At 37.3% G+C, this 17,506-nt stretch overlaps 1 long non-coding RNA gene across 2 annotated transcripts; it reads right to left on the bottom strand.

The window, feature by feature from the left end:
* Positions 1-1,904: 1,904 nt before the first annotated feature.
* Positions 1,905-16,330, bottom strand: LOC129350667 (uncharacterized). 2 transcript variants are annotated; one of them, XR_008604142.1, is made up of 4 exons: positions 12,772-16,330; positions 11,529-11,677; positions 8,835-9,107; positions 1,905-4,497 (listed from the first exon to the last, which is right to left on the bottom strand). It is a non-coding gene; the product is annotated as an uncharacterized LOC129350667 (long non-coding RNA). The 2 variants fall into 2 exon arrangements; XR_008604141.1 differs by lacking the exon at positions 1,905-4,497 and having other exon boundaries at positions 8,635-9,107; positions 12,772-16,312.
* Between the last annotated feature and the right edge of the window lie 1,176 nt (positions 16,331-17,506).

Raw genomic sequence — 17,506 nt, 5'->3', positions numbered from 1 at the left:
ACCACCCTTTCGGGTCTATATTTGAGGTTTTAAGTGGAATATTCCTTTTACCCAGCCCCTCGGGTCTCTTTGAGGATTTTGGATGGAATACTCTGTTAAACCAACATTTTAGGTGCATGTCCAAGGATTTTTGGTGGAATGTTCCTTTAAGGTGGATGTTTGAGGACCTTGTAGGTGGAATACTTCCTGAAACCAACCTTTTAGGTCAACATTCAATTCAATTCAATTCAATTTTATTTATATAGCGCCAATTACAGTCAAATTGTCTCGAGACGCTTTACAGAACCCATATGCCTGATCCTCAGAACAAGCCAAAAGGCGACAGTGGCAAGGAAAACACCCTTCTAACAGGGAAAAAAACCTCGAGCAGAACCTGGCTCTAATGTGGGGGGACCCATCTACCTGCTGGCCGGGCGGGTTGAGAGGGACAGAAGAGGTAGAGGCAGAGGGATAGAGGTAGAGGGGTAGGGGGAGACACAAGGCCCATAAAACACACAGTTTAATACATGCATGATAAGGCAGATGATGCATGCAAAGTACAACAGACATGGAAACTAATTATAGTTTACTGCTATGGTGTACGGCTCTGACATTAAATATACTACATATATATCTGGTGGTAAATTCAAAAATATGTAGATGAGCAAATCAAGTATAGTAAGGGCAATGCAGAGTAGATCGGTGGAAATGGGCAGCTGGAAGCAGTGGGCTGGAGGAAGGTCAGCAGCAGCATCCCATAGGTGGAGATTAGGCCAGTTGGTGGGAGAACAACCTCACATCCAGCTCTGGGACCAGGGACACTCAGAGAAAGGACACAGAAAGAAACAGAGTGAATGTAATGCAATAATGGTATATGTAGTAAATACATAGGTAGTTAGAGAAGGGCTCAGTGCATCAAGAGAGGTTCCCCAGCAGTCTAGGCCTATAGCAGCATAACTAGGGGCAAACTAAAGGATGTCAAAAGGGGAAGTCAGTTTTGCAAATGAAAACACCAGCTCACCCCGTCAGGGTCCCCCAGTCAGCCCTAACTACAAGCTTTGTCAAAAAGGATGGTTTTAAGCCTGGTCTTAAAAATAGAGAGGGTGTCCGCCTCCCGAATCCAAACTGGGAGCTGGTTCCACAGGAGAGGCGCCTGATAACTGAAGGCCCTGCCTCCCATTCTACTTTTAGAGATTCTAGGAACAACAAGTAAGCCTGCAGTCTGAGAGCAAAGAGTTCTGCTAGGATAATATGGTACTATCAGGTCTTTAAGATATGATGGAGATTGGTTGTTAAGAGCTTTATATGTCAGAAGAAGGATTTTGAATTCTATTCTAGATTTAACAGGAACAGATGTAAGATTTAAGGTGGACTATTCCTTTAAACCAACCTAAATTTCATGTTTTGATCATTATCAAGTGAGAAACCTCAATCCAGACTCCTCATAATGACATTTGAGATTTATGCTGCTGTTATTTGTTTAGTCCAGACGAAATGACAGAAATCCACAACTGTAATTTTATTTTAGGACTCAGTTATTAAATGTTAACACAATCCATGTGACTCTAAAAACTCAACAGCTTTACAAACTCTAAGATTAAACTCTCCACAAGGATCCAAAATAAATTGGACTTCTACATGAGAGCTTGAATTATTCTTCATCTACTTCTTGAAAAGTTTGGTCAATAAAAAAGACAAAAACTAATATTTTCAGCTGAACTAAAGACAGACTGTGATTTTTCTGCTCACATGTTGTGTTGTTGTAAACTTACTCTTTCAAATAAATAGCCGCCTAACCCCCTGGAAACCAGCGTTTGTCCTGTTTTTGTGTTGCTCCTCGGCGACCCTAGACATCCGGGTCCTAATGTTTTTTGAGCAACACACCATACTATGACGTTTTTACAATGATGGTTCTACTATGAAGCTAGTTTAACATGTTCAGGTGTTCTTTGTGTGAAAACTCAGAGATTTCAGGTATCAGAAGGTGGTTTTCAACTTTCTTTGTTAACTTTCTGCCTCAACTTTAAACTAAATTTCCTTCATTAACCCAGCCCTCTGGACTTCCAGTAAGCTGTGTTCCTATTGGCTGTCCAGGTGGCTGCTTGGTGTTATCAGGAACACCTGAGGAGCTCAGTGTCTTCCTGCTTTATTTAGCTGCAGACAAACATTTCCTCTGCTTCTCTTCACCACTGAACTGGGTTTGGCTCCATTGCTTTAGTTGGTTCTTCAGGCGTTGGCTTGCAGCTTCCAGCAGTAAAATAGACTTTAATGTGTTTCTTGGTGTGTTTTAGGGCTTTGTACTGGATAGTTGTCTTGGTAAATGTGGTTCTTTAGCCACAGTTAGCACATGGTGCTAATCAATGTTCCCTCTAATTTTTCATGAGTCTGAGCAAACACAAACTCCCTGAGCGTCCCTTGGACCACTGTGAGCAACATCAGATGTGTGCACTGTGGTCACACCAGCATCACATCCATTCAAGTTACATGGTTCATTAAAAGAATCAAATTACAGCATTTACATTTCTGTTAAAACACTTTGTCAACAGGAGCCAGTTGAAGGCTGCAGTGATTTTAGTGACACTACAATGTATCAGAGTGAAGTTATTGAATATTTGTCTCTCTTTACTGTTGCAGCAGTTTTGTAAATTGCAGACGGACCCTGTTCACTCCATAGACACCAATGTTATTCCTGTAGCTTGAAAGACAGCTACTTTTGATAAAACTGGGCTTGTAGCACATTGTCTGCCTTGCAACAATGGGAAAGAGGCACCGTTTATGTTTTGACAACCTATATCTAACGAGTTATTGATGCTGGAAGTGTGAATCTGTGAATATCTTTCCAGCTTTACTGAACTTGGGGCCACTACCACCTAAGGAGTGATATATTTAATTCTGAAAAAAGCATTTAGCCATACTTAAAGCTTTAAGTGCTTTATTAACACGGAACTAAAAATTTTGTATTGTTTTATTATCACAGGTTCTGTCTGAAAAGAGGTGGCATCATTTTAAACAGTGAAATCAAACTAGCAAAATGTAATGACCAACCAGTGTGCAATACTGGATTCTGCAAAAACATAAACAACTTTTATAAAATCTAAATCTTATCTTAACACAGTTAATGTATTAACTTATTTATGTGTGTATGCATGTATTTATTGATTTATTTAGTACTGTTAACATATCAGAGTTCTGAGTGAATTTTTCTTAAGATAGGCAAAGGCCATTTATTGATTACATATAGGCTCTTAAATGTTTATTAAAAACTAAAAAGCATTTAAAAAAAAACAACTTAGGCATTTATTGAGTCACTAAAATACTGTAGAGTACAGACCACATCAGCATGATTATAAGCATCCTCTGGTAAATGAACAACCAGATACTGATGTCTCTCACCATATGGACTTCAGGAGATGACTGGGGGATGATAAACTGTGACCTACTGGTTGGGTTCTCTCTGTTCTCATGTTTCTTACATGTTTGTCCCCTGACAGCTGGGTCCTAATGTTTTTTGAACAACACACCATACTATGACATTTTTACAATGATGGTTCTACTATGGAACCAGTTTGACATGTTCAGGTGTTCTTTGTGTGAAAACTCAGAGATTTCAGGTATCAGAAGGTGGTTTTCAACTTTCTTTGTTAACTTTCTGCTTCAACTTTAAACTAAATTTCCTTCATTAACCCAGCCCTCTGGACTTCCAGTAAGCTGTGTTCCTATTGGCTGTCCAGGTGGCAGCTTGGTGTTACCAGGAACACCTGAGCAGCTTGGTGTTATCAGGAACACCTGAGCAGCTCAGTGTCTTCCTGCTTTATTTAGCTGCAGACAAACATTTCCTCTGCTTCTCTTCACCACTGAAGGGTTTGGCTCTGTTGCTTATTTTGTTCTTTAGGTGTTGGCTTGCAGCTTCCAGCAGTAAAATAGACTTTAATGTGTTTCTTGGTGTGTTTTAGGGCTTTGTACTGGATAGTTGTCTTGGTAAATGTGATTCTTTAGCTACAGTTAGCACATGGTGCTAATGTGTGCAGTGATTAGTGGATTTGGTGCAGCTGAGTTGTGTCTTTATCTTGGCTGTAGTGAGTCTTTAGAGGTTTTTGGTCAGACACATTCTGTATTCTTGTTTGTGAACCAAGGTTGGTTGTCCAGAAGGTAAGAGTTCCTGTCCTGATTCTCTGTTCTCAGAGGTTCTCTGGTAGGCTGCAGGAGACTTTAGTGTTTGGGTTGTGCTAGTTTGGTTTTTGTATGGTTTCATTTGGACGACTATCTTGAGGCCCCTCCATGTGGTTTAGTGAGGTTTTCTGGAACAGTTCTACAAAGCAACCTGCAGCAGAAGAGACTTTGAGAGTTTTTAGGAAGTTCTGGAGACCAGACTTTAGAGCAGCAGAAACATTTGTCAGCAGTTTGAGCAGGAGAAGGTGAGCTTCAGAGTAGAAATGAGAAGGAAACCTTCTTGACCCGTGTGGTGAGGTCCTGTACCAAGAGTTTGAGCAGGTTGTGAAGAGTCTGTAGTTCTTTGGTCTGAAAGCACAAGAAGAGTCGACTCATTAAAGGAGAAAACAGGAGATATTGTTGGTTCTTCTGTCGCTCTGCGGTTTCCTTAGACTGAATATCAAGTTTATATTTTAAATGATTTACCATGTGAGCCCAAGAAGACTTCAATAAACTCTCTCCATCCCCTGGACACAACATATTTTATTACCATGTAAAATTTTTTTTTTTTTTTAATGTTTTTGAGTTTTAATCATAGTTTTAGCATTTTTTTTTCTCTTTGCTTGTTGTGTCATCTGTGTGAAAGGTGCTAAACAAATAAAGCTTGATAAAGTTAATAATTGACTAACTCATGATTGTGACAACAGAAGTATTTTCATTGTGATTTAAGGGTTTGTTTCATTTTTAAGGTTGGGGTTAAAATCTTGACAGAAAAAAAGATTAAAGAAATAAACTACAGTAAAAAAGCAATTAAATCAAAGGAAAAAAACATTTAATATAATAAAACTTTTAAAAAGAAAATTAAACATTAAATACAATTAAATTATATTAGACAAAATATTTAATTAGATAATTAAACAGAAGATACAAAACATGTAATTATGAAATTAAACAAAATTTTTTTAACAAAAATATTAAACATTAAAGATGAAATATTTTAGATAATTAAACATTTAAAAAATACAATTAAACAAGAATATTACACATTTAGAAAAATATAAAACATTTAATTAGATTATTAAACCTTTAAAAGTCAAAACATTTAATTAAAAAATTTAATGTTTAATTAGAAAATTAAATCTTAAAGACAATAAAACTTTAAATAGGAATTAAACAGAAAATACAATGAAGCATTAAAAAAGAAAATTAAACATTAAATGGTGGTAAAACATTTAAAAAGAAAAACCTTAACAAAGATTTAATCAAAAAAATAAACATTGGGAAAGAAAAGGAAATTTTTCAAACAAGCCAATAAAACATTTGAAAAAACAACAATTAAACATTAAAAAGACAAAACATTTCGAAATCAGATCAGACATTAGAACAGAATAAAAGGTGAGAAAAGAGCAAAACTAAACATTTAAGAAGAATCAAACTAAAGATAAAACCTTTGAAAAGTTGTTTCTTCAAACATTTCCTCTTTCTATGTTCTTGGTTTGATTGTGGACAGATTTACTAAGAACTCATTTCAGAAAACTGCTTTCCAGATAAAGTCTACTAATAGTTGAAGGCATTGATCAAACTAATGTTACCTTCTGATCTCCACAAACTTTACTGTTCAGTGAAAAGAATCAAAGTTTGTTCAGGATTTCTAAAAAACCCACAGGTGAAGGTCTGAGAAGAACTCAGATGGATGGTCTAAATGTGAAATCAAGACTCATGGTCACAAGTTTTAAGGCTTCTGTTAACCAGAAAGTTCAAACTAACAGAGAAGTACTGAGAAACTTTTAAAATTTCAGTCCTCAGACTGTCTGAAGGTTCAAACTAACAGGGAAGTACTCAGGAACTTAGAAGATATCAGCCCTCAGACTGTCGAAAGGTTCAAACTAACAGAGAACTACTCAGGAACTTAGAAGATATCAGTCCTTGGACTGTCTGAAAGTTCAATCTAACAGAGAACTACTGTGGGACTTAGAAAATTTCAGCCCTCAGACTGTGTGAAAGCTCAGGTCCTGAGGACTCGGGAGGTCTGGAGGCTTTGGAAAGTCTTGGAATTGAGGGTTCCACCCTCCAGCACAAAGGCTGAAGTCCAACCTCCTGAGAAAAACGGTCGAGTCGAGACTCAAGTAAAAAAAAAACTCGAACACGCCAAAAAATAGATGATAAATGCGCAAAAAAAAGAAGAATTAGTATCTGAGCAAATAGCTCAGGGGATAAGAAGACAGACTCCCAAGCGGAGGGTCGCAGGTTCAAGACCCACCACCGGCCTTTTTCTTTGTTTGTCTTTGTCAGAATTTTGAGAAAATTTAAGAAGTGTCTGGTCTTGAACCAGCGACCTGCAGCTCCATAGGCAAATCCTTAACTCACTGAGCTACAGATCAGATAAAAAAGACATAATTTCGTCGTCCCTTTGTCATCGTAGTTTCCAAGTGACCACACAGGCGGAGCCAAGGCGGAGTCTGGGTGGAGTCAGGGCGGAGAGTAGGCGGGGAGGTGGGTGGCGGCCTTCCCCCCTCTACTCCCCCACCTCCCCCCACCGCCCACCACACCTTCCCCCGCCTCACGAGTTCTTCGAGTCTCCACGAGTTCTGCGAGTCTCGACAGGTTTTCCCGAGTTTCTGGAGTTTCCACCAGGTCGGAGGCAGAACAAGTTGTCATGAAGAGGTGTTGAAGTCGGCCAGGATGGACTGACTTTTTACAGCGACTAGAAGGAAGACCACTAGAAGAGCAGGTCTTTAACCACCATCCATGAAATCCATGGAGTCACTCCAGAGAAATGAAGGGAGGTCAACTTTTATCAACCTCCATCCAGATGTTCAACTTGATATCTTTACTTTGACATTTTTAGCACCACAAACCTTTAGTATCACACTTTATTATCATTTATTAGGATTTTAATGGAATCCACCAGCAGATTTTGTTTTTGTTGAGAAACTTTATTCTTGCCGTCGTGGGACTGCAGTATTTAAAACTCTTCCTTCTATTTGACCTCATGTTTATTAGTTTTAGTGGAGAAAGTTTTGTCAATTAGTCTCTAAAAAACTAAATAATAAATTGGATTAGTCAAGAGGTTTAAATTTCTTACTTTGTCATATTTTAAATATAACAAAAAATATAAAAATAAAGCATCTTGAGACAATTTGACCTGTAATTGGTGTTATATAAATAAAATTGAATTAAAATTGTATGTATCTTGTAATGTTGGAGTAATTCAGGCATATATGTTGGAAAACACATTTTCTTTGACCATTAATCTGTTGATCGTTTTCTCCAGTAATTCATTTCTTGTTTTGGTTTATAAAATGTCAAGCCCAAACATATTCAGTTTACTGTCATAAAAACCAAAAAGATTTCATTTCATGATGCAGGAATCAGACAGTTTTTCACTTTTTATCTTAGTTTAGTCAGAAAGATAGTTGATAATGTGTGAATTGTTGCAGCTTGTGAGCCGTAGAAGGTTTTAATCTTTGGGGCCGAGTGTCAGAAAACATTTAGAAACCAACATCAACAAAACATTCAACAAAGATTTGAACATCATTAAAGGGAAATCCAACTTTTGCATGACAATGTCTTATTAAAGGACATTTATTTCCAACGTAAATGTGTGATATTCATCCTCTGGAGCTTTCTCTTCACATCGTCTTCCACCTGAACTGGTTTGGTCGGGAGCATGTGCAACAAACATTTGAAAAACTGCACTTTAACATCAATGAATGACACTGAAGTTTAATCGCTACATAAATGAGACTGAGTCTGGATGTGCTGCTCTGTCATTAAGTCCTAAGTTTAGGGAAAGTTAAAACAAAAGAGGACAGTTCAGATAAGACTTGAGAATGAGCTTATTCTGAACAAACATCTCAGACTTTCTGAGCTTCAGGAAATCTAGCAAGATATTTTAACAACAAGCAACTCAAGAGATCCAGAAGTTGGAGAGAGTTAGCTTTAGCTGAGCCAAAGAACATGTGGGACGCTAACCTAGCAAACATTTCAGACTTTTCTCTGTGAATTCTGAGGAATAATTTACTATTTAATGACAGCTACACATCTTAACTCAGTCTCATGAAAACAGACTCTAATTCAGTATCATCCATCCATATTAAAGTGCAGTTACCCAAAATGTTTGTTGCATGAGCTCCAACAAAACCTTGTCCAGGTAGAAGGCCACTTTGACAAACAGGAAGTGGAAGATTCCAAGCAGATTTATAGAAGGGGGAACCAGACTGTACTAAGTGTGGTCGAGTATAGAGGGGTGTTTTGTGGGTTTTTAAGGCTGATAATGATTATTAGTGAGACATTTGGAGTCGATATTCATTTGCAGTAAATGAAAGTATTTAAAATCTTGGAGTTAAACTTAGAAGAACACAAACTCTAACAGGAAACTTTGTTGATACGTTCTTGTTTTGTTTACAGATGTTAAGTTAAAGGAGTTTTATTTGTGACGTACAACCAATCAAATCACTCCGGAAGACAGAGCGACCACAGGTAGATTAAGGTTCAGAGCCAAAGTAGTGCCATTTTTAAATGTATTTATTACCGTAAATCAGTAAAAAATAAAATACTGATAATCAGTAAATCAGTCAGCCCACAATTACTACAATTCTACAATGTATGTCTCTTTCCTTTGACTTATTTGTACAATCTATGATGTAAATGATGGCATTTTTTCATACCAAAGGCTATACTAAGATGTTTTCTAAGAGACATACCATGCTACTCTGTTCTGGCCCTGCACTCCTCCTCTGTTGTTTTCTGGATTGTACTCAGCTGCATGCCTTCGTCCACCCGGCCTCCGTTGACTCGTCCCGCCTGCCGTCTCTGGAGCTGAAGCTGGATTGGAACAGACCAAAGTACAGTCCAATCATGATGCCAGCTGACTCTCAAAAGGCTCCTTCATCTGGCAGGTGGTGGAACTTCTTCTGAGGGGAAGCTGAGCTGGACCGGCAGAACTTTGGAGATGTGTTCCAGTGGTTGGTGGATGTCTGGGGAGATAGAGAGGGACCTTTGAATTGTTCAGAAAGGAAAACAGGGAACCCATTGGTAGTTTTAGTTTAGGGTGCTACCGTGGTGTGTTTTTGGGCTTGAAGAGGTGAACAGGAAGAGGTTTGTTTTCGTATTGATTATCTTTTACTTTGTTCCTGGTTGGAATGCCCATCAATGTCAACATGAAGTTCACATTTACTTCTGTTTATTTATTTTTATTTTACTAACACCCATTTGTTTTTAACCCCTCACATGTTGTGTTGTTGTAAACTTCCTCTTTCAAATAAATACTCGTCTAACCCTCTGGAAACCAGCGTTTGGACTGTTTTGGTGTTGCTCCTCACCTACTTCAGACAGCCAGGACAAAACAACGTTTTGTGGACCAAAGGCTATACTATGACGTTTATAGAGAGACATGCTATACAATGATGTTTTTAGAGCCACATGCTATACTATGACATTCTTAGAGTGACATGCTATACTATGACGTTTTTTGGACAACATGCTATACAATGACGTTTTTAGAGCGACATGCTCTAATTGCTGCTACATTATTTCATCATATGGCACGTTTTCGCAACATGTTGAAAAATTGCATCTTTTCTTCGACATAGTATACTATGGGGTTTTCTTGCACCAAAATTCATGATTTATTTATTTTTTTAAAAACCTTACCATAGTGTTTTTCACAGCCTCCTTTACATTATTTCATCATATGGCACGTTTTTACAACATGTTGAAAAATCGCATTTTTTTTCGACATAGTATACTATGGCGTTTTTTTGTGCCAAAATTCATGATGAATTTTTTTTTTCAAAGAAAACCTTTCTGAGTGTTTTTCACGGCCTCCTTTACATTATTTCATTGTATGGCACGTTTTTACATGTTGAAAATCGCATTTTTTTTCGACATAGTATACTATGGCATTTTTTTGTGCCAAAATTCATGATGATTATTTTTTCAAAGAAAACCTTTCTGGAGTGTTTTTCACGGCCTGCTTTACATTATTTCATCATATGGCACGTTTTTACAACACGTTGAAAAATCACATTTTTTTTTCGACATAGTTTACTATGGCGTTTTTTTGCGCCAAAATTCATGATGATTTTTTTTTCAAAGGAAACTTTACCATAGTGTTTTTCACGGCCTCCTTTACATTATTTCATCATATGGCACGTTTTTACAACATGTTGAAAAATTGCATTTTTTTTCTACATGACATTTGTAGAGTGACATGCTATACTATCATGTTTTTAGAGCGACATGCTATACTATGACGTTCTTAGAGCGACATGCTATACTATCATGTTTTTAGAGCAACATGCTATACTATGACGTTTTAAGAACGACATGCTATATTACGATGTTCTTTGGACAGCATGCTATACTATGACGTTTTTTTGGACTAAAGGCTACACTATGACGTTTTTAGAGCGACATGCTATACTATGACGTTTTTAGAGCGACATGCTATACTATGACGTTTTTTAGAACGACATGCTATACTATGACATTTTTAGAGCGACATGCTATACTGTGACGTTTTTAGAGCGACATGCTATACTATGACGTTTTTAGAGCGACATGCTATACTGTGACGTTTCAAGAGTGACATGCTATACGATAACTTTTTTTGGACGACATGCTATACTATGACGTTTTTTGAGTGATATGCTATACTATGACGTTTTTAGAGCGACATGCTATACCATGATGTTTTTTGGACCAAAGGATATACTGTTTTTAGAGCGACATGCTATACTATGACGTTTTTAGTGTGACATGCTGTACTGACGTTTTTAGAGCGACATGCTGTACTATGACGTTTTTAGAGCGACATGCTATACCATGATCATTTTTGGACGACATGCTATACTATGACGTTTGTTGGCCGACACTCTATACTAAAGGCTTTTTAAATTTACATATTACTATGACGTTTTTTTTTGTTTTAGTTTTTTTTGTTTTTTGCGACATATAAGAATTTGAACAGTTTTAAGAATTACTATAATTTTACCTGTGCAATGAAATATTATTCTATGGCATTTTTTAGATGACATATACTCTGATGTTTTCTTGAAAAACATATTTATTTTGAATATACTGCACTATGACATTTTTTAAACCACATATCATACATGACAATTTTAGGCAACATCCTATCATTTTGCACTTTTTGAACCACATAATAATCAGTTGGGTTTTTTTGCTGACATGCTATACTATGAACTACAGGCCATAGTATGTTATTCTTGAAAAGTATACTATACTCATACTGACATTTTCTGAACTACATCCTATACTATAGCGTTATACACAGAGTGCTTTGGTTACATGTTGATTTATAATCTAGATTTTTTTCTGTTTTGTTTTTTGACGGGATTACCACAGACCTGACCTTGAACACCATTGACACCCACCTGAGGGAGACGCTGCCTAAGATCTAGAGGCTGCTTGGTCGTGGTCTTTCTGGTCCTGCTCCAGAACGCCTTCATCAACTACGTCTTCTTTTGAAGAGGCCCTCAGATGCTGCAATCTCTGACCTTAAGGAGGAACTGCTACTTTCACTCTGTAACGAGACGGCGGTTATTTTAAAGACCCAGCTCCTGGCGGCTTTGAGTGAAAGTTTAACACCCATCAAAACGGAACTACAGACAGTTAAATCTGAGCTGTCGGTCAGTATTTCAAACATCAAGTTCGACCTGGCTGCCCTAAAGCACGCTGTGGGTGAAACGGAAATTTCACTCTCCACATCACCGACGACATCGTCACACTCCAAAGCAGAGCACCTGTCTGCTGAGCTTTTAAAAGTGGACTATAAATGTGAAGAATGTGAGCAGCAGCAGACTGTAAGCAGCGGAACAGATGTGATCAGAAAGAAGTCATTCTCTTTTTTCTTTTCTTTCTGGTTGACTTGATGCTGTCAGATGCAGATGTTGGAGCTGATTCTGATCTTTCAGGATAAAAAGCTGCTTTTCCTTCACAGACTTTTCAGGAAATTATTCTCTCAGGTTTTCTCTGCTATTTATATTTTTATTATCTGTGATTATTTCATTATTTCTTTATTGTAAAAATAAAGTTTGAGGCATAAAGACTCATTTAGTTATTTTACTCCTGAAATGTTTGATGTAGAAGAACTAAACTTCCATTTTCCTTCTTGTACTTCTGATACTAGAACTAAACGTATCTTCAACACGGATCATCTGGTTTTAATGAATCAGCAGCAACATCACAACAACAAATGAGACAATTTTCAACAAATTAATGAAACTGATGTCATTTAAAACTATCAGAGTCTGTTTTAGTGTCAAATTAAAGCTGATTACTGACAACTAGAACATTAACGTTACTGTTTTAATCACATTTAAGTTTCCTGAACGTTACATTAATGTCAACCAGCCACAGTTTTATGAAGTTAATGAACCACATTACAGGAACACAACACACTTAAGCTGTTTACAGGAAACGACTGAGCAGCTAACTCGGTTAGCATCGCTAACATTAAAGCTAATATTTACTATGCTAACTTTCTTCTCTGGTCAACACACACTGAAACAAACTCCACCAACATCTGGAGTGCATGGCACACATTATATCAGACAGTAAAGCTGCATATAAAGTGCATTAAAAGCGGCACCGATACGAAAATAAGCAATTACTTACCGAACTATCAGAGTCCTTTCAGTGTCTGCTGGTAGAATCAGCCGAAGGAAGAAAACTGGTTAAAACAAGCCAACGGGCAGGAAAACTGTCTGTGGAAAATGTTCTGCTGCTCCACCGATAAATAAACCAACAGTTATTATATCAGAATTAATCCAAACGAGGAGAAGAGAGTCTCTGCTTCCTCCTCCATAGGACCTGTCAATCATTCCAGACCAGACTGTCAATCAAGTAGTCCCGCCCCCTGGCTTCCCAAAACTTTAACGCTCTATAAAAAAAATCAGTATTGATTTATTTTAAGATCGGCCACCTGATCTCTCATTTTGACCACGAAAACTCACACAAAAAAAAATGTATGTACAGTCTATGCACCGTACTCTGTTTGGCTCCACACTTGCTGATGACCACTTCCGGTCTCAGAAAATGAAAAAACGGACCTTTTTTCGTTTCTGTCTCTTACTGATTATAGTTTCTTGTTATTCTAAATATAAAACGAAAATCAAAGCATTTTTTAAAAAATCGTATATCCCTTTTTGATCATGAAAAGGACAAACGCCTTGTATTTCAATTTTAATTTTTGTATTTTAAAACGAAAATAAAATAACCACTCGTTTTTTGTTTTTCAATACCCGTTTCAGAACGGAAAATCCAATTACCAGATCCGTACATGGACCGTAAATGCATTCAAGTTAGTGTTTAACAATTAGAATACAATAATTTAAGTTCATAGTAAAACAATAGTAATCTGAATTATTTTACACAGTCTATATAGTTAATTATTATGGTGATACAGTAATTTAATACTTATGTCTTGCATTTAAGGCTTGTGGATGACTTGAAATGTTTAGAAAATACATATATTACATAATTTCGCAATATGTGAGAATCTTTAAGGCAAAGTTTAATTGCATTTTGATCCAGGTGGATAAAAGGTGTGGCCAATTAGCAAACAGAGAGTAGAACCACACAGTTTTTTTCTGACTTGTGTTTTTCTCTTATTTTGGAAAGTTTGGAAAATGACAATAGTTTCTGTACAGAATTTTTTTGTTCTTGTTGTTGCTATGTGTGAGTTTAAGTAAACAGTTTGACTTAACTGAGTGGTCCTGTGGATTTTCTTTGATGTGCAGTACCAAAAGAGGAATTGTCAGAGTGTCAAGCTGAGGCAGTTTACTATATTGTATTTATAGTTTGCATTTCAATATCTATTTGTTGCTTTAATGAGTTTCATTGCTCTTCATTTGGGATACTTTCCAATCAAGCCCCAAAGAGCTGCACACACGGATCCTGTCTCATCTGCTCTTAATTCATTTTTGAGCAGTCAAACTGCTGCTCCCTCAAACAGTAGGTTTCAAGAAAAAGAGCAAATGTAGAAATGACCAGTGGTAAATAAATACAGTCCTCAGGTTGCCTACCTACTGTAACTATTTTCAGGCAGGGACCGACTGTGTCTGGACTCCAGATGTTCCACCTAAATCAATGATGTCATTTATCTAACAGCTTGCTACTTTGCTTTCCTTCCATTTTCCTCTATATTTCAATGTTTCTCTTTGAGATGATGCAGATGAGGACCGAAAGAATTCCACTTATGCTGCTATTCAGCCGTATGGAAAATGTCTTTTTGTGCTGCGCCTCTAATACTAACACATTGCTACTGGTCTGCTGATGAAAACATCAGTCAGAATGAGCGGTGAGAATTTGGCCCTGAAGGCAACAGAGAGAAGGAAAGAGTGATGGATGAGAAATGAGCACTTTGTCAAAGAGTAAGGTGCCCCAGGTCTGAACCCCTATTATTTACAGGCAGCCCTCTAATCCCTGTCAGAGAGCTGACAGCCAGCGAGCTGATCTGAGCAGCACTTCCCTCTCTGCTCTGACCGGGACGACCCGACTCCTCCACAACACAATGTGCTCACTCTCTCTCTCTTCTATCGCTTTCTTTCTCTCAAGCTCAATTTCTCTCCCTCTTGACTTTTCCATCTCTGTCTCTTTGTTTGGCTCTTCTCCTGTTTTCCCCATATTTCAGCCCATTTCCATTCAGCTGCAGTTCATTGCAATAGTTCTCAAGTTTGTGTTCCCTATAACCTACTGTATTCTATGTCATCTAAGATTCAGCATCGTTTCTTTGCTTTTGCTTCCTTCGTGTTAACTTCCATTGGTACTTTATCTGTGAATTTTTTTATGCTTTTACGTTTTTGTTATACAAACTAGAACTCCACTCTGGGACTAAATCTCATTTGAAATGCAACCTTTTTCTGTTTCAATCACCTTCTTCAGTTCCTTTGGTCTTTGTACAATACTCATCTGTATGGAGCTTCCACTGCAAAATAAATTAGACTCAGACTTAAATGTGTACTGCAACTGGATAAGTCGCACAGTTCGGTTAAAATACTCAGTTTGAGTCATTTATACATGACAAAGAGCCAGTTTTGGCTCAAAACCTCTTTGAAGGAATTATGGGAGCAGTATTGTCAGTCCAGTAAATAATTTTAGCAGAATTAATATCCATTTTGATACATGTGAAAGAAAGACAAGTAAATCAGTGTGTGTGCATCTTTAATAGATGTGCATTAACAAACAAGCTAACATTGGTAAGATGTAATTTATGCTCTATGTTATTTAGAAGTGACTAAAATGACAGAGAGTAAGAAAGACAGACATATTTAAAAATGAGATGATCGGTAACAAATCAGTTCAATAGACAAGAAATGAAAAATACATTGAAAGCAAGTTTTTGTGTCATTCATTCAAGGATTTTGTTTTGAAATATTTTTAAGCAGTGCAAATTTCCTGTGTATTACTCACTTTCTCAGTCTGTCTCTTTCCTTCTCCTTTTAATTCTCTAACTTTTCCCCATCTGTTAGTCACAAATGGGCTCCTTTTCTCACGCCCTAAAAGCTCGGCCATCCTCCGCTGAAACAATACAGTGGAAGGAAAGAAAAGTTTCAAACCACACATCATTCACGCTCTCATGTCTGCATCTGTCCTCCATTTTCTGGGCCGATGAAATAGCAGTAGTTAATGTTAACTGCAAGGCCTTACGTGGATGCAAAGCGTGCACCATTAGGTGATGTTAGGTAAACATGTGGTCCGTGCCAGCAGTCTGTGTTCTTTTGTCTGTTGTGGTGCATTTAACAGAGATGTGTCATAATGAAAGCCAGGCGTTAGGCGAAGCTGCTCTGCTTTCACACAGAGAGGATATGAGGCTAATTTTGTCAGCTGACTTGAATTCAGTGTTTAATGAGACGGTTGAAGTCTAAAGTGGTCGCTTAAGACAAAGGCTTAACCCAGAGATTGATGACAGAAATAAAGACTTTAGCAACTTAGATATCTGATAAGTAACAACTCTGGCTTAGCTTTTTATTGCTTCCTCTTCTGCGATCCAAACACAAATCAAACATTTGCAAATATATACAGTATGTTTACGTTTTGCATAATATGAATACTAACTTTTTTCTGAGAGTTACATGAGAAAATTGGCACCACTCTCTCATCTTTAAAGTGAAAAGGTGATTAGTTTATTTAATATAAAGATGGAAAACAGGGGAAACGACTACCCTGATTCTGTTCAAAGTTCAGCTGTGTCATCAAATTAAACAAATAAAGAAGTAGTAACATTTAGAAGTAGTAGTAGGTGAAGCAGTGGTAATGCTAAGCTAAGGTGGTTGTAGTATTCGTGAAAACTATGCAGGCATGTTTCAGTCACTCATTTCAATAGTGCATTAAAGTCTCTCTCCAGTCATTCATTAAACTGTTTAAAACTTATTTATGTGTGTCAAAGGGGTACATTTATTTATTTGTTTTTTTACCATGAAGGTAATACTTTTTCCTTAATGTCAATTCATACTTTCCACACACTGATGTAACCGTTAACACAGTACTGCAGCCCAGTCTGTCAATAGCTGCTGCATCCTGTAAAAATCACTGAATTCATCGTGGCTTTTTCTGTGTTGAGTTTGTGCATACTGATGGCTCTATTGTAGAATGAACAGAGCTCTGTATCTGTGTGCTGTCTGCTTATCAGCCTGCGCTCACAGAGGCGTAAAGCATGAATTGGTACTTAAAATAAATTAGATATACCTCTACATCATTGCTTCCTCTAGGATATGGAGATCTATGAAGTCCCTACATCTCTGTCCTCCAGCCTCTCCCTGTTCGCTGCAGCTCCAGCTCTCCAGCTCACCTACACTACCAGTCAAAGGTTTGGACACACCTTCTCATTCAGTGCTTTTTATTGATTGGTATTATTTTTTACATTGTAAATGAATACTGAAGATTAACACTTTTTTGTTTACAACATAATTCCATATGTATTCTTCTACAATTTTAATGTCTTCAGTATTAATCTAAAATGTATAAAATAATTAAATAAAAACCATTAAATGAGAAGGTGTGTCTAAACTTTTGACTGGATTGTGTACAAATCTGCTCAAACACTGTGCACAAAAGCTAACAGATGCAATGTTGGAGTAATTCAGCCATACATGTTTGAACTGGAAACCAATTCAGGAGAAGTTATGTGTGAATCCTGGTGAGTCTGAATCTGCATTTTCGAGACAATCATCACCACACTGCCGTTTCATGGTGGAAATGCTGTGCCATAGCACTGACTGCTTCTGTCTTTAAAAAAAATACCATATGGACACGTTAGCAAGGACAAAAACTTTGCTTTCACCAGAGGGAGTCTTAAAGTCTCCATTTGCAAACCCTAATGTGCATCACATCTCTGCACATGTGCAAGACT

The sequence above is a fragment of the Amphiprion ocellaris genome, chromosome 15 (genome assembly GCF_022539595.1).
Source record: "Amphiprion ocellaris isolate individual 3 ecotype Okinawa chromosome 15, ASM2253959v1, whole genome shotgun sequence".
Lineage (NCBI taxonomy): Eukaryota > Metazoa > Chordata > Actinopteri > Pomacentridae > Amphiprion > Amphiprion ocellaris.
Note: the sequence above shows the minus strand (reverse complement) of the source record. Positions and strands in the feature narration are given on the sequence as shown.